This window comes from Lepidochelys olivacea, assembly GCF_965140295.1.
Source record: "Lepidochelys olivacea isolate rLepOli2 genome assembly, chromosome: 8".
In the NCBI taxonomy this organism is placed as follows: domain Eukaryota; kingdom Metazoa; phylum Chordata; order Testudines; family Cheloniidae; genus Lepidochelys; species Lepidochelys olivacea.
Window position 1 is genome coordinate 63,789,883 of NC_140418.1, and position 20,919 is coordinate 63,810,801.

The window sequence follows — 20,919 nt, forward strand, 5'->3', positions numbered from 1 at the left end:
ATAGTGCTGCTTTCTGTTTCAGCAAGCAGGAAGTGCGGCCAAGTGTACAATTTCCCTTAAAGCTTCCTTTTCCAATTTTCATAAAAAAAGCTGTAGTTTGAACCTTTTTGCCCATCTGTTGTTACTATTTTATGATTAGTTTAATATACATTGTGACAAAAGAAGTAATTACATGTATCAGTTCAGACAATCTATGTTAAAATACTGACAAAGGACATAATGTGTGAACATTACAAATAACTGGTTAATGGCTTCTGCTCATCAGATCTGGGTTAAAATTATTTGCTTGATGCTTCTTTTTATTCATTCATAAGTACCTGTCAGAGAAAGAACAAATACGGGAAAATTAATTTAGTACATCAATTTTTTAAAACAAATATTACATACAACCCCCCTATGGGTCTCTCACAGGAACAGAATATTGATTTCAGCACAACTCCTTAAAATTCACACTGGAACAAACTCCAGCAAGAGTAATTGCAGTTACTCCTGAACTGCAGTGGTTCAACTACTGTACATATTAAAAACAAGTATTTCATGTTACATATAACTTAAAAGCAGCATAGAAAACCATGCATTGATTTCATACATATTACTGTATTTTATCAGGATCCAGTGTGTAGCTACTAGCATTGGAAAGTGATGGAATTTTTGAAGCAGGGATCTTTATCCTGTTTCATCCTATAACTCTTTATCAGCTTCTTCCAGGCAGCCCTCTTCATATATACATATACACACACACACACAAATGATTTGCTTCTGTCCCCAGTGCTACAAAGGGGGCATCATTTCTCAAAACACATTATCAGCAGTAGTGTAGGAATTATCACAATAATATAAGAGTAAGCCTATTATGGGAGAAAGATCAGCAATTACACATCTTCTATAGCAGAAGACAGGATAACTAGAATCATGTAAGACAAAATAGATTGTTCCATCAATAGATTTGATAGTATTGTTGTATTGGAGGTTGCTTAGCTCACAGTAAGTGTGTCTTTAATCTATGGGTAGTCTCTTCACAGCAATGTAAGCCTAAGGTTACTGAGACTGAAATCAGCTGACCTGTGTCAAGGAACCCTCAGCTTGAGCGTCTACACTGCATTTTAACCCTAGGTTAAGGATTTTCTGTCCTGTGCTTGAACCTAGGGCTGTGGCATTCAGACCACAGTGCACAGACCCAAGTCAAAATAACCCTATCCCAGAGTGCCTAGCATCTCCTCCCCACTGTCCCCCGCCCAGTGTCGACACTCTAGCCTTATGAATATGTTGCACTGTGAGAAAACTACTACCAACCCAGTTTCCTAACTGTGATGGTGCTATTGATGGGACTCGGGTGTCCATACAGAGCACATAAATACATACACTGCATAATTAACCCCTTTAGTCTTTAGGCTGTCTAAGTAGAATGACTGCAGTTTGAAAAGATGTTCTACCAAGCTACCATCTAATCTGAGAAATGGGCTCTCCAGCTCTAGGCTGAGTCACATGGGCAGGAAAATGCCCATGAACACCTATTCTGAGGATAAGTCAGAAACCAGTCTCCAGGGCCATTGAACTATTAAAATGAAACTTTGCAATTGTTAAATTTTGAAATGGGATGGTCAATGAAGGTGCGTGTTTTGGTTGGGCTTTATTTATTTTTGTCCATTTTTAAGTTTGACATAAAATACAGGATTCAAAAGGAAAAAAGACACATATAACCCAGCCTGGCTGCCACTGGCTGCAGAGTGTTGAAGTGCATCCTCAGTGCTTGGGGTGCAGTGTGCTCCACGGGGATCCCTTATCCCTGCCCCCTGGGAGACAGGGATAAGGGATCCCCAGGCGGCTGTGGGGAATTTTTGGGCCTGGCTCCCACTCACCGCCCTGACAGCGGGGAGAGGCCAGATTGTTGGAGGATCATCCCTTCCCTGGCTATGCTGAGCCGGGAACTCTGCTGCCCCTCCTCCCTGCAGGGCAGCTGCTGAGACCCCACTCCACTCTCAGGCCTCCCTTGCCCTCCCTGGGGCTGTGTGTGCAGGGGTGTCCAGGAAGTGTGCATCAAAATCTGACTGTGCTCTTGTCACCATGAAGCAGCTGTCTTTGCAAAGAGCTTCTTCTGATCACTCTCCACTGCAAACCATGCAGGCTATCTGGTGGTGTGCTTTCAAACTGATGTTCAGCAGGCAATGGGTTAATGCTGATCTGAGCTGCTGCCATTTTCAAAGGCAGGTGTGGATTCCATTTGCAATAGAGTGCAGCACCAGAGATTATAGGCATCTAGAGCCCTGAGGGGGATTCCCCAAGGAACTCTGGGATACATCCAGAGGACTTCCAGGACCTGAGACAAGCTGGGGCTATGTGCACACAGGAAAGCAATAGGGCTTGATCCCTGAGTCCTAGCACTACAGGGTCCTGACACCTTAAGTATGAGATCTTGGTTAACACAATTGCTGTGTGGATACAAGAGGGGTTAGGCTTGAGCCAGGGCTCAAGACCAGGTTTAGACTGCTGTGTAGACATACTCAGTGAAGTTGATATGAAAGATGACTATCATGCCTTCAGGCTAAGTGAAGAAGCACTTTCATGCATTTCTGGTTGAGTGGCTTCTCTGGGGACTGATAATAGGAGGGCTGCAGATTAAATGATGGAAGTGTGTGAGTGTAAGTAAGAAGCAGCCAGAAAGCTGCAGAGAACCAGTGGACAGCAAGAGAAGAATTGATAGCATGGCCTGGTAGAAATCCAAAGGAGACCTCCTTGATCAGAACAGTGAAGGTAAAGGTAGGCTTGGATTGTGAGCAAGGAAACAGCCTGCTGTTGTCTGATCCAACTGTTCAGAGAAACAGGATGTTGTGTACATTCTTTGTAAAAAAACAAGGATTGTGTCATGAAAACACCTGTCTCTACCTCCATTTTTCCTCCTCACACAAATCAAGGCAGAAGACCCTGACTATTGGCTAAACACTTAGGCCAAAAAGGGCAAAGTCAAAGATGGGCAAAAGAAATTAAAACAGGAGATGGAGATTTTGTAAAAAGGTATTGAAGCAGCAGTGGGAGCTTTCCTATGAAGGTATGAGAGATGATTTGTAGTCTGAGTTAAAATATTTTTTGGGGCAGCAGATATGAAGTCACTGGGCAGCTTGAGAAGCCCGGCTGTGACATTCCCAGTCTGAAATAGAAAGGCAGATAAATAAGGTGACCAGTAAATTGACTCTCATGGATCAGAAGGGTTCAAAGTAACTATGGGACAACAGGAAAGTTTTCCCCACCATGTAACGTGTTAGCAGCGATGTGCTCCAGCAAGGAATTAAAGAGCTACAAAAATCAGCATGAGAGGGAAATCAAAAGGAGCGTAGACCACAATGGAAGTCAGCTGCCTGAATGAGGAATTGGGCCAGCTAGAGAACTTGAGTAAGACAAGAACACTTACAAAACTTTTCTGCTCTGTTGGTAACCTAAACAGGCTCAGATGTCAAAGGAAGATTGTCCCAGCTCAAGTAATAGTGCTCACAAGCAAAGTAACCAGTGAATCTCTTTAACCTACCATTTGTCTTCTTTATTTAGATTGCAAGCTGTCTGGGTCAGGAACCATGATTTTCCACATGTTTTTATGGCACCCATCACAATGGTGCCATAGTATTTTTTAAACAGGAGAAATCCCCAGTAAAAATTAACATGTTTTAGTCAAGTGATTCACCAGTATTGTAGTTTAATTGGAGATCACTTACCTCTTCTCTTACACTTAGGATATGCCAATTTCCCCTCCACACACTGTACTCTAAATGCAGAAGATGTTGGATCCCTCACATATCCATTTTTACAGCCAAATTCAACAAAGTCTCCACTTTCTAAATTCAGTCTAAATTCCAAGCTCCATTTCAGCCCAATATTGTTTTTCTCCATATCTTCTGGGGATGTTATACATAACTCTGGAAATAGTAAAATATAATTTAAGCATATGTTGATCTGTCATTGGAAATTTGGTTCACTAACTGTACTGAAACTGACCCTGTCTAAAAAGGCTTTACTTAGCTCATTAAAATTGCAAAATATTTTCTGATAAGTTTTGAAACGTAAAAAAGAGAGGGTAAGGTTGAGAGAACAAGAAGGAACTCTAGAAAGGGAGGCTTTCACACCAACCGGGGTCATACTGTGTGAAGGAAAAGAGTGGTGACTGGGACTAAATGAATAGAGAGAGAAGCTGCTGGCCAGTTTTGGTTGCCCTCCAAAATTTATTAGGGTCCTAAGGCTTCTTCACAATCAGATGACTGCCACTGTTCTCTGTAATGACTTGGAGACTGACCCTTTCATCATCAAAACTGTGGTTAAACAAGGATGCGTTATTGCCCCAACCCTGCTCTCCATCTATTTAGCAGTCACTCTGGTCCTTGTTAAAGACCACCTCCCTCACTGGAACTGACGTTCAATACAGAATGGATGGGTGACTTTTTAATCTTAGACGTCTCTGCTCAAAGTCTAAAGTCCTCCAGGTGTCCATTATTGATCTTCAGTATGCTGATGACTGTACCATTCTTACACACACACTGAGAATTCACACCTTCAGTCCACACTACATTTTTTTGAACAAGCTTACTGAAGCCTAGGACTCTCACTTAATATCGAGAAGACTAAAGTGCTCCATCAGTTTGCTTTCTGGCCTTGCACATGATCCACCACAAATCACCATCGAGAGACAGACTTTGGAGATAGTTGAGCACTTCTCCTACCTCAGTAGCCAACATTCTCTAAATGCAAAAATGCCAGTGAGATCCAGCACAGGATCCAGTGTACAAGTGCCTCCTTTGGGAAACTGCTCTGGTGCATTTTCACGGACCATGACCTATGGAAGAACACCAAGAATCAGGTCTATAAGACAGTTGTCATCCCTACACTCCTCTATGGATGCAAAACCTGGGTTATCGACAGCACCTCAAGAGTTTTCAGAGGAACCACCAACGATGCCTCTGAAAGATCCTTCATATCAAGTGGGAAGATTACCACTTTAATACCAACATCCTCACTGAAGCCAATTCACTAGCATTGAAGCAATGACCCTTATCCACCAACTCTGCTGGGCTGGACATTGTGTGTGGATGCCAGATTCTCACCTACCAAAACAAGCCCTCTATTCTCAGCACCACAGAATCTCAGTATGGTCAGAGATCTTGTGGTGGTCAGAGGAAGTGCTACAAAGAAACATTAGAAGTGTATCTCAAGAAAACGGATGTGGACATCACAAGCTGGGAGGAGCAGGCCACCAATCAAGTACAATGGTGCCACATCCTCCATCAGGCAGTGGCCCGCTTTGAGGAGAAGTGCTTTGCCCTCAAACTGAAATGAGAGACAGAAGAAAACTGTCTCCCAGCAGGCAGCTGACCTGTCAGGAAATGTCAGTACCGACTGCGGGCAGATCTGTGGTTCCAGTCATCTCAGGACCCATATGTAAATCCATGGTAGAGATCATCCTCGAATCGAGGGATCACCGATGATGAATCATATTGTATAAAGGAACAGTCTGCTGGAAGCTGGGACCAGATGAGCACAGGGAGACCCACAGACTCTGATTCTATTTTACAATCTGGCCCCTCTGTGTCACTCAGCTGATGCAAGATGTTTACTGAGGTATAGGCTGTGAAGCTGAAAGCAGGGGGACCAGGGCTGTGACCTGATTGCTTTTTGACTTGGCAAAACCTGATATCACTGTTATCCTGTGTGCCAGGCCACAATTCCAGTGGCTCAGATTTGGAGAGGATGGGGCTAAGGGCTCATGGGCCAGGCCACTTAGGCTCCTGGTGGTGGTGTTGCTGGTGGGGTGCCTAGGAAGAGGAGAGTCAGGAGGGAGGCAAATCTATGTCCCACAGACACATACCTTAAATACCGTTGCACAGCTCCTGCCCTTAGGAATGGATAAACACAGGAGCTGGGGATTAATTGGTGGAGCTGTGTGTGCCTGAGTCAGAAGCTGCCAGAAAGCCAGTGAACAGCAAGAGAAGTCCTGGAAGAGTGGCTGTGAGGAAAAGCTGTGAGAGTATTTTTTGGACAGAGTGCTGAATGTGAAGCAGGCTTAGAACTGTGAGCAAAGAAACTGCCTCATGATGTTTGTTCATTTTGCATTCAGAGAAATAGGACTTTGTTTACATTCTTTGTAAATTAAAAAAACTGCTTCATAGAAAACCTGACTCTAGCCCAATTTCTCTTCCAAACACAAAAAATGAGGTGGAAAACCCTGGGTACTGGCTAACCACTTATGCCAAAAAGGGTTACATCAAAGAAGGTCAAAAGAAATTAAAACAAGACCTGAAACAGGAGTGGGAGACTTCTCCAAAGAAATTAAAGGAACATTTGGTGGTGTCCCAGAAAGGTATGAGAAATGATTCACAATTTGAAAGAATATATTTGTTGGGCCAGCAGCTACAAAGTCTCTAGGCAGATTGGGAATTTTGCTGCTGGGCTTCTCAGTCTAGAATGGCAAGACAGATAAAGTAGGTGACCAGGAAACTGATCCTCATGAATAGAAGGTTTCCCAGTAACTAGAGGAGATCAGGAAAGCTTTTCCCAATATGGTTCTTGTTAATAGTGATGAGCTCCAGCAAAGACTAAAGGAGGTAAAAAATCAGCTTCAGAGGGAAAGCAAATGAGTGCAGACCGCAATGGAAGTCAGCTATCTGAATGAGGAATTGGGCCAGCCAGAGAACTTGGGTAAGACAAGAACACTTACAAAACTTTTCTGCTCTGTTGGTATCCCAAAGAAGCCCACATGTCAAAGGGAGATGGTTCCAGCTCAAGTAATATAGAGGTTACTTTGCTTGTTACCTCTGTCTCTTTAACTCACCATTTGTCTTCTCTATTTTTTTAAACCCTAGAATTTCTCAGTATAAGTTACAAAATTTTAGTCAGGTGATTCACCAATATTGTAGTTTAATTGGTGGTGACTTACCTCTTCTCTTACACTTAGAGATATGGCAAGTTCCCCTCCACACACTGTACTCTAAATGCAGAAGATGTTGGATCCCTCACATATCCATTTTTACAGTCAAATTCAACAAAGTCTCCACTTTCTAAATTCAGTCTTGTTTCCAAGCTCCATTTCAGCCCAATATTGTTTTTCTCCATATCTTCTAGGAATGTTATACATAGCTCTGGAAATAGAAAAATATAATTTCAGTAGGTACATGTGGATCTATTGTTGGAAATTTGATTAACTAACTGTATTGAGAGGTACCCTGTCGCCAAATGCTTTACTAAGCTAAATAAAACAGATGTATTTACAGAAAGATTTGAAAAGTAAAGGAGAGATGGTAAGTTTGAGAGAACAAGAAGGAATTATAGAGAAACAGGCTTTCACACAAATGCTGATGATCCTGTGGGAAGGAACAGAGAAGAGACCGGGGCTAGATGAATAGCGAGAGAGACAAGGTTAGATTCTATTTTACAATCTGGCCCATTTGTGTCACTCAGCTCATGCAAATGGGCCAGACTCTAGTCATAGCTGGCCAACAGAATACTCCCCATGCAGAATGATACTCTCTGAGGCTTGAAATGGAATTGAGGGCAGTTCACTCTCATAGTGCTAGGTAACTACAGTGTGGTGCACAAGACAGAGCTACATGAAATCTCCAATCAAAGGTGCAGGGGACGCAAGTGGACCTAGAATGGAGCACCCATTGGGACACTACTCAAAGAAGAATGAGAAGGAATTCCTGAGAAGGGGGCTTTCAAAACAACCATAGTCATACTATATAAAGGAATAGTCCGTTGGAGTCTGGGACCAGATGAGCAAAGAGAGACCCACACACCGTGACTCGATTTTACAATCTGGCCCCTCTGTGTCACTCAGCTGATACAAGGGATTTTACTAGGTATAGGCTATAAAGCCAGGGTGGGGGGTACCTGGGCTGTGGCCAGATTGTCTTTTGACTGGTCCAGACCTGATCAGCACTTTGATCCTGTGCGCCAGGTCACAACGCCACTGGCACTGATTTGGAGGGGATGGGATTAGGAGTTTATGGGCCAGGGCACTTAAGCAGCTGGTTGTGGTTGTGTTGGTGGCCTGCGTGAGAAAGGATGAGGACATTCAGGAAGAAGGCAAATCTGTGTCCCCCTCACGCACTCCTTAATTTTTGTTGCTTTGCCCATGCCCATAGGGATGAACAAACACAGGAGCTGAGGATTAATTGGTGGAGTTGTTTATGTCTGAGGTAGAAGTTGCCAGAAAGCTGCAGGAAAACCAGTGGACAGCAAGAGAAGCCCTGGAAGAGAGTAGCCCCGCAGAAAAACTGTGAAAGCATTTTTTGGACAGAGTGCTGAATGTGAAGGCTGGCTTGGAATTGCGATCAAGTAAACTGCCTCCTGTCTGATCCTCCTGTCTTCAGAGGAACAGGACTTTGTGTACACTCAAATAAAAAAAGCTGCATCATAGAAAACCGGACTCTATCCCCTATTCCTCTTCTTAACACAAAAAAGAAGTTGGAAGACCCTGACTATTGGCTAACCACTCAGGCTAAAAAAGGTTACATCAAAGAAGGTCAAAGGAATTAAAACAAGACCTGAAACAGGAGTTGAAGTCTTCACTAAGGAAATTGAAGCAACATTTGGTGGTTTCCCAGAAAGGTATGAGAGATGACTCACAGTCTGAGAGAAAATATTTGTTGGGTCAGCAGCTACAAAGTTTCTAGGCAGATTGAGAAACCCAGCTGCAACACTCCCAGAGTAACATGGCGAGACAGATAATTGAGAGGACCAGCAAACTGACCCTCATGGATAGAAGGTTTCCCAGTAACTCGAAGAGATCATTAAATCTTTCTCCAACATGGAGCTTGCTAACAGTGACGAGGTCCAGCAAGGACTTGACTTTAGGAGCTAAAAAAATCAGTTTCAGAGGGAAAGCAAATGAGTGCAGACTGCAATGGAAGTCAGCTATCTGAATGAGGAATTGGACCAGCTAGAGAACTTGAGTAAGACAAGAAAACTTACAAAACTTTTCTGCTCTGTTGGTAACCTAAACAGGCTCAGATGTCAAAGGAAGATTGTCCCAGCTCAAGTAATAGTGCTCACAAGCAAAGTAACCAGTGAATCTCTTTAATCCACCATTTGTGTTTGATTTAGATTGCAAGCTGTCTGAGTCAGGAAGCATGATTTTCAACATGTTTCTATGGTACCCATCACAATTGTGCCATAGTATTTTTTAAATCTGAGAATTTCCTAGTAAAAATTAATACATCTTTGAGACAGGTAATTTACCAATACTGTCATTTACTGGAGATCACTTACCTCTTCTCTTACATTTAGGATATGTCAATTTCCCCTCCACACACTGTACTCTAAATGGAGAAGATCATGGATCCCTCACATGTTCCCTTTTACAGTCAAATTCAACAGAGTCTCCACTTATAGAATCCAATTTAATTTCCAACTTCCATTTCAGCTGAATATTGTTTTTCTTCATATCTTCTGAGGATGCTGTACCATACCAGCTAGTCACTCAAGCTCTCAAGGGTGGTTGAGGGGAGTTGGGTGGTTTTAGTTGTTAGACACAATAGGCTGTTTGTTTAGTCTTTTAATATGTTTTCACCTGGTTGCATTATCTTAATGATGTGACTGAACTGTGTATTTAATGGTGTATAACCTAAGACAGAAGTTTTTGTCCATAAATACCAATAACATTGGCTCTGATCATTTTAGTTTGCTTCAAGATTTTTAAATTTGTAATTGTTTCATATTGTTTTGATTTTGCTCTCTGCTTTATCTTGTTCTGCTAAAAGGTCAGTAAGACTGAGATAGGGAAAACTGAGAGGCTCAGGTAAGAGTGAAAGTAAGACTCTTTCAGAGGGAGAATTCAGAGAAACAGTATCTTATATAGGGACCACAATCGACCATAACGAAAGCGGATATTAGTTCATCTATTTTCTCTGCATTGTTCTTATTCTAAACCTGTGCTATGGCTTGGTAATAATATGACCCTGATTATGCCACCCTTATTGCTGTGCCAGTGAAATTCTGGTATATGAAAAGAAACAAAATGAGCCAGTAGAGTGACACCACTTTTTTTCTGGAAGCTTGAAGATACGTGGTGAAATCCTGTTTCTATTGCAATCAGTGGAATTTTTCCACTGACTTCAAAGGAGTGGGCATTTTCACCAATTGTCTAGCTCATCTGCAAGTGGCAGTGAAACTGCGCACTTAAAAATCAGAAATAGAGAACAGTCAACCATTCATATTCACATTATGTCATGGGTCAAATCCTAATATTGGACTAGGTTCATCAAAGTCAGTGTTAACTATTTAGTATGAGCAGGGGTAACAAAATTTGCCTCTTACCCTTTACTCAGAACTTGCATGGAACATCACAGACTGGAAATTGATTTTGTCTCTGGTTTGTTTGCAAGAGATATTATATTTGTGCATTATAAGACGACAGAAAAACAAGGAAATACGCACTTCTGACTGAGAGTGACATTTTTGATTCCAACAATATCCTCACTACTAGGCTATTTTAGAAATAGGAAATTAAAATACCTTTGCATTCTGGCAGTTGGGACCACTTCCCTTCCTCACATGTTACCGTCAGAGATCCAATAAAGCTCAGACCTCGCCCACATTGATAATGCATCCTGTCACCAGGCAAATATCTTTGTTGCTTAGCACCTAGAATCCTACCATCATAAATCTCTGGTGGAGGTGCACATCTCATATCTGAAAAAGAGATACAGGAACATTTAGAGTCAGTGACACATTCCCATGAAGGACCTCAGGTTAATTAAATCACTTATGGTGTTCCATTAGTTGTGTGTAACTTTGATTCAGATTCTCTAGTGATCAACCAGTCCAGTTTATGAGAACATTTTAAATTACAGTGAGGCAAGAAGAGGGTTTGTCATAAATATAAAGGGAAGGGTAAGCCCCTTTAAAATCCCTCCTGGCCAGAGGAAAAATCCTTTCACCTGTAAAGGGTTAAGAAGCTAAAGGTAACCTCGCTGGCACCTGACCAAAATGACCAATGAGGAGACAAGATACTTTCAAAAGCTGGAAGGAGGGAGAAAAACAAAGGGTCTGTGTCTGTCCATGTGATGCTTTTGCCGGGGACAGAACAGGAATGGAGTCTTAGAACTTAGTAAGTAATCTAGCTAGGTATGTGTTAGATTATGATTTCTTTAAATGGCTGAGAAAATAGCTGTGCTGAATAGAATGAATATTCCTGTCTGTGTGTCTTTTTTTGTAACTTAAGGTTTTGCCTAGAGGGATTCTCTATGTTTTGAATCTAATTACCCTGTAAGGTATTTACCATCCTGATTTACAGAGGTGATTCTTTACTTCTATTAAAAGTCTTCTTGTAAGAAAACTGAATGCTTTTTCATTGTTCTAAGATCCAACGGTTTGGGTCTGTGGTCACCTATGCAAATTGGTGAGGATTTTTACCAAGCCTTCCCCAGGAAGTGGGGTGCAAGGGTTGGGAGGATTTTGGGGGGAAAGACGTTTCCAAACAATGTTTTCTCAGGAACGCAGATAAAGTTTGTTGGTGGCAGTGGAAGTCCAAGGGCAAAGGGTAAAATAGTTTGTACCTTGGGGAAGTTTTAACCTAAGCTGGTAAAAGTAAGCTTAGGAGGTTTTCATGCAGGTCCCCACATCTGTACCCTAGAGTGGAGAGTGGGGAAGGAACCTTGACAGGGTTATACACTAGTAAAAACATTTGAGTTAGGATGCATAGAATGAAAGCCAAGCAACGATGGAGATTTATTAAAATAACCATGTTTCTGCAAAAAGCTTGATGAATCAGTGTTTTATCTGTGGGAAAATTTCTGACCAGCTCTATCATACTGTGCTCTTCCTCCCCAACTCACAGAAACTAGTCTGTGGGTTCTCCCTTGGAGTTTATGCTCTGTGCCTGAGGTGGATATGCCAACTAGTCTCTGCCAGACTTGTACCACCCCACCCCCTCCCAAAAAGCAAGAGCAAAGTCCTGTTTCTTTTTCATATCACAAGAATCATTTTATACGTACCTGAGCATACTGGTGGGGCCATCCATTTTCCTAAGTGGCATGTAATTATTTTGGATCCCGTCATTCCATGAAAACTTCGACATTTGTATTCCACTGAAGAGCCTGCTGCATACACTGGCAATAGGTCAGAAATGATGTCTCCATTTTGACTAGAAGGTGGGGGGCCACACTTTCCTAACACATCTAAAACAAACACAGAACATTGAAACACAGAGTAATATATTAGGGTACTAATTACTTAAAGTGGAAGTTCTAGCAGCACTATTCCCTACCCTAACTATACCTGTAAAATCTGAGCCTTCAATAAAGTAAAAGATCAATCTTGCTAATTTTTTTAAATTAATGTTAATCTTGCCTCAATTTTGTTTTCTTCCAGGTCTCTCTTAGTTCCTGATTCCAAGTAGTTACCTCTCTCTCTGTACAGATAACATGGAAGGAAGGGTGGTAAGGCTAGAATATTGGAATTACTCTTCCTGAGAAGTTTTATTCTACCATGAGATCCATGCTTTAGCAAGGCTCAGTCATGTTCATGTATCTTGGGTAGACTATTTCTATGTACTCTGCATTGGGCTGACTAAGAAGGTAGAGAGGTGCTTACATCTGTCTAGTGATGTTTCCAGTACAAGATATGGTAGTGGTTATTGTGATATAAGCACTTCTCCACTGAGCTACTTAATATGCATTAAAGAACAATTTAATATCATAGTCTGGGTGAGCCTAGGAGAAATTCCAGCATAATTAAAAGTTTGTCCCCCTCATTTGGGGTCCTTGTTATACATTGTGCCCTGCATTTGGGCATGGCATGTTGAGAGGCTTGCCCTGAGTTGACTTAAGTTCTTGCCACTCTAAGTTGTCATTAATTAAACTCTAGAGACCACATCCTTGACCCCGGTTAAGGTCTTTTCGCACCACTGGCATGACATGAAAAAAACCTTTAAACTATCCCTAACTGGGAATGGTGAAGATTCCCCCAAGTGTGATTGAGTGGTTTGTCATGGGCAGCCCCAGGATCAAAGGTATAGGGCTGTAATTCACAGCACTCCACCTAGTCCTCAGCTGGTAGAAGGTTCCCTATGGCACTTCTCTTGTCAGCACAATTTAGAACAGTCCTTGTGCTACTTACAGTTATGGCAGGAGCTGTTTCTCCCCCACTACCCACTTGTGGCCCCGAATGTGGAGAGAGAGAGAAAGGTGCCTGAATGCCCTTCTATCCTCTCAAACCCACTAAGAATTACACCAAGTTTCCCATTGCCTGGCAAGTTTCTAACTTATATAGAATTGTATTCTTTACTCTGAGTATTTATTTCCCTTAATAGACTGACGTGAAGGACCTTGTTGAGAACACTTAAAAAAACCACCCAAGGAAATTCTGCTTTCTGGTCCCATGTATCCACCGTCTTACCAACTCTTTCCAATAATGATAAATGAATAGAGAAGCACCTCTGCTAGGTTCATAAACCCACACCTGTATTTGCAAGGGAGCCAATTTAATCATAAATGCATCTAATTTGACTTCTCCTTTAAAGGCTAATAATTTTCCAATGTGTACTGACAAACAAGGCAACAGGGCAATTAATGCTGCTATATACCCTGATCTATTAAATCTTTGTTTTCTAACAACTAGATCAATGAAGCCCTCCTAAATAAAAACAAGGTAATTCATTTCATAAGTGTCATCTGTACATTCCACATTTGATAGTGATGTCATTTTTCCCCTGTATTTAACAAATATAAACCTATGAAGCACTGGTCTTTTGTTTCAAGTTTGCTCATTTTCCTCCCAGCTCAGAATATCCCAAGGAATAGTAATTTAATTAAGGAATACATACGTTTATTGCACTGGGGATACACAATATTGCCTGAATGACACCACACAGTAAAATCAGGAGATAAAAATGCCAGGGGTACATGTCCTGATTTGCACTTAAACACAACAAAATTGTCATGTTGTATGTATTGTTTTCCATAGTATGTTTCAGTCAGCTCTATGCCACAGTTTTGCATTTCTTCCTGAGAGATAACACATGGCTCTAGAATGAGAAAAACAGAAGTCTAATGATGTACGTATAGTTATCGTGGTTGAGGTCTAGGTGGAGTGATTCAGGGGCAGAGAGAGAGGAAAAGTATCTGGATTGTCAGGAACAAACACTGAACAAGATATTACCTGGCTTTTCCAATAATCAAATTTGTTTTGATGTTAGTAATAGAAAAATGGTCTGGTGAAGAACCTGGGATTCCCAGATTAGATCTCAGCCAGTGGCCTGTACCAGATGCATCACAGGAGTGTGTAAGAACCCTGAGGCAGGCAGAGATGGCATAATTTGCTCCCCAGCCCCTCATATTAGATCTCAGCTTGATCTCTAATAATTACAGACTGTTTTAACCCTGAAACATGAATGAATATTGTTTCCACATTTTTATCATTATTAATCATGATAATTCTGGATATTCTTGTAGGCCATATAAACACTGAATTCCTTTTTGAGTCTTGCTAACTTCTGGCCTCAATCACTTCCTATGTCAATGAGTTCCACCATCTAATTAAGTGCTCTGTGAAAAAGTATTTACTTTTATCAATTGCGAATTTTCTGCCCTGAAATTTCATTGAATGTTCCTTTAAAAGGACTTCATTGAAATAGTAAAGAAAATACATTTTCCAATAATTTCCTAAAAGAAGCTCAGGAGATTTTGAATGTTCATCAAAAAATATTTAGGATTTCTAACAGTAAAATCTCTGTATTACACAGTTCATAATATTGGTACAAAATAATGTAACAAAAATGATTTGAACTGTGAAACACATTTACCTGCTACCAGATATACTTAGATACACTGGAAAAAAAAACTATAGGTTTTGTTGTAGAAAACATCATGTTACCCTCACAAATTGGTGTTTCTGTCCAGTTTCCATTGTTACAGAAAGATTTATTTTGCCCTTTCACTGAATAAAACTTTTGGCATTTGTATTCCACAGAAAAGCCTGAGGCATACTCTTTTTGGGAAAAAGTAGTTATATCTCCATTAGCAACATCAGGTGGACGTCCACATTTCTTTCCTGTGGCTAAGCAAAAAAACAAATAAAACCAAAAAAAAAAAAAAAAAAGGATACTGAATGCCCAATCATTGCTTGCTCACCCTTAAGGCTACTTTGGATGAGATTTTCTTCATTATCTTCCCCTCATTTCATGTGAGATATAGACAGTGTCTGCAAATTATCATACTTACCAGAGATACACAGTGGAAAATATATGTGTCCATCAACTCACTTCCTGGCTGAATGATCTGTGGGGTTATAGCCTTCTCTGCAGGAAAATTCCACTAATTGATCATTTAGAATAATTATTGTACGTCTGCAGCCACTGGGCAGAAGCAGTTTTGTCCTCCAGTTGCTGTTTTGTGATGGTACATGGTGCTAAATGAAAACAGGAAAAAATTAGAACAATGTATTATTCCCCAAAAAGCTTTAAGTTAATCATTTCCAAAACTCCAAATCAGATTACACACAATTAAAGCTATTTATTTTAATCTTTCACCATAATAATAATCTCTTCTATGATCTGGCTGCAGAAAGTGATTATGCCAAATGTCAAGAATAATTTATTAACTAAATCTCATAATAAATTTCATGCATTAGATATGGGGCCTAAAACGGTTTCCATTGGGTGATTAGGCTCAGAGTCTAATTGCATTTCGATTGCAAATTAAACTTGTCAAACAATGGTGAAAGGGAGATGGTTGCTGATTGGGTAGTTGGAATTGGAGTCACCAGAGAAGTCACTGAGGAGAATAGAAAACTAAATTCAAATTACCTCTCCAAAGTGACCACCTTTATTAAGCAATTACTTTCATTAGGAGACCATCCCTATGAACTCCAAAGGGTATTGAGTACAATTCTGTTTCATTTTTTATCAGAAGACCATTTGTGTTGACTGATTTTTATCAGTCTCTCAATGGATAACTTTTAATAGGTTTCATAGTACTAGTGAAAATGTGGCACATGAGTTATTAAAGTTGTGACTAAGAATATTACTTTTAGGGGCTCAGTGTGATATACACAAAACAAGGGGAAAAGGTTAAATTTCTTAGAAGATGGGGGAAAGGGATAGCTCAGTGGTTTGAGCATTGGCCTGCTAAACCCAGGGTTGTGAGTTCAATCCTTGAGGGGGTGATTTAGGGATCTGGGGCAAAAATTGGGGATTGGTCCTGCTTTGAGCAGGGGGTTGGACTAGATGACCTCCTGAGGTCCCTTCCAACCCTGATATTCTATGATTCTATGTATGCGGGGAGGCAAGCAGGGGTTTAAAGTTAGCCATGTTACATTAACCTCTTAGGCTTTCTAATATATTTCTTAAATTGCCAAATGTTTAAAATTACTATTTATAAATTGTTCTCTTGGGAGCTGGAATGAGGAATGTCTGAGCATAGATTACAGGGAGTGAGGGAAGCCAAGCCACAAGAGGAGGGTTTGTGGAGGGATTTGGAGGAAAGCTGTTCCAGGAATAAGGAAAGAAGGTGACACCACAGTTATTATAATGTCAACCTCTACACTGAGGGAGAATACATTGAACCCACTGGAGAAAACAATGCTATAAAATCCAGTGATGGAAATTTAATACATTACTTGTTTTCTCCCTTGTCAAATACCTGCATCAGAATGCACCCTGACTCCACAACATGGAACCACAGTGACGGCAACCAACTGCTTTTCTGCATGGTGGAATAATGAAGGATTCTTCTCACCTATGGACTCTGATTAACTATCGAGTTCTACATACATTAACAAAAATTCACCAAGACCTAAGGTGTGAGGAATAAAATAGACTCAAATTTCCCTTTACCCAAACATTTTGGCGGTGGCATCCAGTTTCTCCCATAACACGTTATCCGTTCAGATCCTGCCAGCGTGTACCCAGGATAGCAGCCATACTGCACTGAGTCGCTCTCCACATATTGTGATTTCTCGCCACTAATAATTTCTCCAAAATCAACATCAGGCGGCTGTTCACATACTGGCACTACACAAACCAAACACACCGTGTTATTCATTTTAGGTGCAAATTGGGAATCTAAGCATCTGAAAAAGCGTTTCAGACTATTTTGTCAGCTTGCAGTGCAGAGCTCAGGTAGATTTTAGATTGTATAAATATTTCCAAAAGACTGACTTGAGCTAAAATATGACTCCGTTATCTCTCCCTCTTTTTCTATTTTATATAAACAAACCATCACTGAAAGAAAAAAAAATCATTTTGCAGGCAGGTTGGGCTTCCACTTTTTGTTACTTAGAAACCCATTCCATGTTGGTGACATTACCACTGAAATGATAAACAGTGAAGACCTGTGTAATCTTATCACATCCACGCTGGTCAATGCATGCAAGTCTAAAATATGGCCTGGGGCTCTGGAAGAGGGGAAGGAGTCCTACAGAGAGAAGTGGGCAAAGGCTCGTGTTGAAAACTGATATCATTTAGATTTGGAGGGTCTGAATATTGTCCAAAATATCAGAACCCTCCCTGCCCAAATTTGAATAAAACTGCTGAGTCTGAATTGAAAACAATTCTGTCTAATCTAAACTAGTCTACCTAAGCATTTATAATGAGCCCATCATGGCAGATTCTGCTTCTGTCTTGTCAATTAAGATTGAACATGCCCTCTCAATTATTATATATATAAAATGTTACTAATAGCTACCATCTGGCTTATTTTAAAAGATTTCTATATTTGATTTTAGATACATTAGGCCCATAAAACCTACATATGTACTTGGAGACTAGAGATCAATTCACCAGTGTTCCCAACTACCATTTTATTTAGTCTTTTAGAAAAAGAAATCCCCCAATTATACTGGATCCAACACCCACAAATTCTGGGAAATCTAGATCCAGTGAATGAAAAATTCTGAGGTCTGGAGAAATGTTAACTAATCAGACTATGGCAGAGATATTCAAAGGTGCCTAGAAGATGGAGTACAACTATTATTTTCAATGACTATTATGCATCTAAATTCTTAAGGGACTTTGACAATCTCAGTCCACAGATATAAATCTTTTTTTAGAAAATCATGTAAACTTCAGATGTGTGAATCACTCACCTAAGCCACTAAATGATGACACTGTTGTCACCTTTGTCCTCCCCTACTTGTATTTGTCACCCCCATGTTGCCCTTCTTAATTAAAAGCCTGTCTAGCACCCTTACTTACGTGAGTAATCTCTGCTTGTAAAAGTCATCCCTTTGTGTGGGTCTGCTCACATGAGCAGGGCCTTTACCTTTAGCCTTCTGCTTTGACCCTTTGAATGTAAAGAAAACTGTTACAAATAATGACAGGTTTCAGAGTAGCAGCCGTGTTAGTCTGTATTCGCAAAAAGAAAAGGAGGACTTGTGGCACCTTAGAGACTAACCAATTTATTAGAGCATAAGCTTTCGTGAGCTACAGCTCACTTCCTCAGATGTGAGCTGTAGCTCACGAAAGCTTATGCTCTAATAAATTGGTTAGTCTCTAAGGTGCCACAAGTCCTCCTTTTCTTGTTACAAATAAGAAATCAATGACAATAAAGCAGAGATTGCCATATATTGATTCAAGCATTCACAACTCTTGTAGCCGCTCATACTTTTTACTGAATTAATATATCAATATCAGGATTTATTGTTTGTCAGTGCTAATATTTTCCTATTAACACGAACATTGTAATGTTCATGTAAATAAAACTTAGTATTAATTTAGTGTAGCACTTTCTTACCAATGCCAGGGTTATGGCTGAGACAATTCTTTCATTCAAAGCATTTACTGGGGCTGAAGTTTCTCATGTTCTTTGTCAGTCCAAAAGTAAAATTTTGGGGGGAATTTTGACCAGCGTCTGATCAACCATTTTTCATTACTCAGGAAAAAAGAAGTTACTTCATTAACAAATTTAAGGTTTTGATAAATCAAAACCAGTTCAGATCTAAAACCTCAAGCTCTACAAACTCTTGAGTCTTACTGAGGAATTAATGTCTGCTAATGTACAAAACACTTAACTGAGACAACAAAACAATTGATAACAGCACAGTGTACTGGCACATCATGTCATTTTCTGTGCAGATTTTAGTGTACGTGGAGTCCAGTTATCTAGATATGCCTGCCTGAGGAAGTGCATATCTTCCAGAAGGTAATACATTGAACTGCTGAGTAGCTCAGTTACCATGGATTATTTGAGCAAAACCAGCCTGTCCTACATTAATAGTTATGGTTCAAATGACCCCTTAGTGTACCAAAGCCATCTCTCTATGTCCTAGTTCACTGAATGATGTGATGGGAAAGGACTCAGAAGGTCTAGTGTCAAAGATTAAAATGCCCCCTTCTCTATAGAGCTCAGTGCACTATTTATCCCCATATTATCTATATATTAGGCCCATACACCAGAATTTTTCTACAATCAGCACAATATTACTTTTGGAGTGATACGAAATAAAAACAATTGCTAAACAAACATGAAACCTGTTGAATTCATAATTCATTTAATATGGCAAAAATAACTATGGAGACAAACAGGAAACAGATATGTGAGTACCTTAGTAAATTTCACCAGCTGCCAGGATTACAGTGATAACACACAGAGAGCTACTAGGAATATTCATATACTTTCGCACTCTGAATTCCTCTGGAGTATTTTGAGGGACTCATAGAATATCAGGGTTGGAAGGGACCTCAGGAGGTCATCTAGTCCAACCCCCTGCTCAAAGCAGGACCAATCTCCAATTAAATCATCCCAGCCAGGGCTTTGTCAAGCCTGACCTTAAAAACTTCTAAGGAAGGAGATTCTACCACCTCTCCAGGTAACGCATTCAGGTGTTTCACCACCCTCCTAGTGAAAAAAGTTTTTCCTAATATCCAACCTAAACCTCCCCCACTGCAACTTGAGACTCCTTGTCCTGTCATCTTCTACCACTGAGAATAGTCTAGAACCATGCTCTTTGGAACCACTTATCAGGTAGTTGAAAGCAGCTTTCAAATCCCCCCTCATTCTTCTCTTCTGCAGACTAAACAATCCCAGTTCCCTCAGCCTCTCCTCATAAGTCATGAGTTCCAGACCTCTAATCATTTTTGTTGCCCTTCGCTGGACTCTCTCCAATTTTTCCACATCCTTCTTGTAGTGTGGGGCCCAAAACTGGACACAGTACTCCAGATGAGGCCTCACCAATATCGAACAGAGGGGAACGATCACATCCCTCGATCTGCTGGCTATGCCCCTAGTTATACATCCCAAACTGCCATTGGCCTTCTTGGCAACAAGGGCACACTGCTGACTCATATCCAGCTTCTCGTCCACTGTCACCCCTAGGTCCTTTTCCGCAGAACTGCTGCCTAGCCATTCGGTCCCTAGTCTGTAGCGGTGCATTGGATTCTTCCGTCCTAAGTGCAGGAGCCTGCACTTATCCTTGTTGAACCTCATCAGATTTCTCTTGGCCCAATCCTCCAATTTGTCTAGGTCCCTCTGTATCCTATCCCTACCTGCCACCGAATCTACCACTCCTCCTAGTTTAGTATCATCCGCAGATTTGCTGAAAGTGCAATCCACACCATCCTTCAGATCATTTATGAAGATATTGAACAAAACCGGCCCCAGGACCAACCCTTGGGGCACTCCACTTGATACCGGCTGCCATCCAGACATGGAGCCATTGATCACTACCTGTTGAGCCCGACAATCTAGCCAACTTTCTACCCACCTTATAGTGCATTCATCCAGCCCATACTTCTTTAACTTGCTGACAAGAATACTGTGGGAGACAGTGTCAAAAGCTTTGCTAAAATCAAGAAACAATACATCCACTGCTTTCCCTTCATCTACAGAACCAGTAATCTCATCATAGAAGGCGATTAGATAAGTCAGGCATGACCTTCCCTTGGTGAATCCATGCTGACTGTTCCTGATCACTTTCCTCTCGTGTAAGTGCTTCAGGATTGATTCC

The 20,919-nt window shown here is 40.8% G+C and overlaps 1 pseudogene across 1 annotated transcript; it reads right to left on the bottom strand.

Moving 5' to 3' along the window:
• Positions 1 to 303: 303 nt before the first annotated feature.
• On the bottom strand, positions 304 to 18,197 carry LOC311524949 (coagulation factor XIII B chain-like; annotated as a pseudogene). The gene is made up of 12 exons: positions 18,170 to 18,197; positions 16,811 to 16,987; positions 15,198 to 15,384; positions 14,851 to 15,033; positions 13,802 to 14,002; positions 11,973 to 12,155; positions 10,492 to 10,668; positions 8,729 to 8,835; positions 7,867 to 8,026; positions 6,914 to 7,115; positions 3,705 to 3,905; positions 304 to 317 (listed from the first exon to the last, which is right to left on the bottom strand). The product of its transcript is annotated as a coagulation factor XIII B chain-like (transcript).
• Between the last annotated feature and the right edge of the window lie 2,722 nt (positions 18,198 to 20,919).